This window comes from Schistocerca cancellata, chromosome 3, assembly GCF_023864275.1.
Source record: "Schistocerca cancellata isolate TAMUIC-IGC-003103 chromosome 3, iqSchCanc2.1, whole genome shotgun sequence".
Classification (NCBI taxonomy): domain Eukaryota; kingdom Metazoa; phylum Arthropoda; class Insecta; order Orthoptera; family Acrididae; genus Schistocerca; species Schistocerca cancellata.
The window spans coordinates 62945043-62946442 of NC_064628.1; the positions used below are offsets into that span (position 1 = coordinate 62945043).

A 1400-nucleotide genomic window follows, 5' to 3' on the forward strand; every position below is an offset into this window, starting at 1 on the left:
GTTTTATCTCCGGTTTGTTTTTCCAGTAATTTTAGTTGTACGTCAACAGTCTTACATAGCAATGTCCATAGTGCACAATGATGAAGAGGTCATCGACATGCACGTCAAGTATAGGTTCGCTAAAAACAATGGAAGAACGAAACAAAACGGCGTTCTGCTGAGCTATTCCCGCATGGACGGCCACAACATCACAATGCTTCTGCAGACAGCGGCTGTTGCATAACTGTGCTTTGTGTTGTACCGTTTGGTGATAGCAGGCTTTTTTCAACTGTTGTGAAGGTATTACCACAGAAACAAAAGCAACTGGGTAACAAAAATACTCCGAAACGAGCCACTGGAGATCACGGATCCCTTATTCTCGGAAAATATTTCTGAACAATATTTTGAAACTTTAATGAGCCCGGATGGGTCGCCCTTTTGAAAGAACCCTCCACTCCGTCTTCAGGCCACAAGTGGCCCATCGGGACCATCCGACCGCCGTGTCATCCTCAGAGGAGGATGCGGATAGGAGGGGCATGGGGTCAGCACACCGCTCTCCCGGTCGTTATGATGGTATTCTTGACCGAAGCGGCTACTAGTCGGTCGAGTAGCTCCTCAATTGGCATCACGAGGCTGAGTGCACCCCGAAAAATGGCAACAGCACATGGCGGCCCGGATGGTCATCCATCCTAGTGCCGACCACGCCCGACAGCGCTTAACTTCGGTGATCTCACGGGAACCGGTGTATCCACTGCGGCAAGGCCGTTGCCCTTTGAAAGAACGCAAATAGTTGTTTTCCTTTAACACCCAAGCATGTTTCACCACGCTTTTTCTGAAATATTGTCGATGGATATCAGATTTATCCTGCGTACATCTAAATGTTTGCAGCAAGTTTTTTGATTAATGTGTATATAAAAAAGAATGAAAATCGACTTTTTCCACATTTTACGGACTATCTCGCTTGACTCTATGGAAGGAGCATTAGTATTTCAATTCTTAAGGTTTCGTGCCTCAATCGGTAAAAACAGAACCTTTATAGGATAGCTTTGTCGTCCGTTCATCTTTTTGTTCGTCTGTCTGACTGACCGCTAAAAATATTTTTTTGTCAGGAACGAGTAGACATATCAGTTTATGAATGTCAGACACTGAAGTCTATGATTTCTTGGTGTTGTAAAAAATTGAAGCTTCTAAGTAAATACTATTAAAAGAAACGGCCATTTATGTTACATTTTTTGGTACTCAAAAATTCATTGATCAAAACCTATGTGGTACTTCCCGTTGGCCTAGACTCATGAAATGTGGCAAGAATCAAAGTTTCGTAGTTCAACCAAATGAAAAAATCCGAAAACTGTAAATTTGTAATTATATCATATGAAAAAAATTGTCATTTGTTATCACACCGTCTGTCTGTCCGTACGTCT

At 42.6% G+C, this 1400-nt stretch overlaps 1 pseudogene; it reads right to left on the reverse strand.

Annotated features, from left to right (window-relative positions):
• Positions 1 to 631: 631 nt before the first annotated feature.
• Positions 632 to 749, reverse strand: LOC126177292 (5S ribosomal RNA; annotated as a pseudogene).
• Between the last annotated feature and the right edge of the window lie 651 nt (positions 750 to 1400).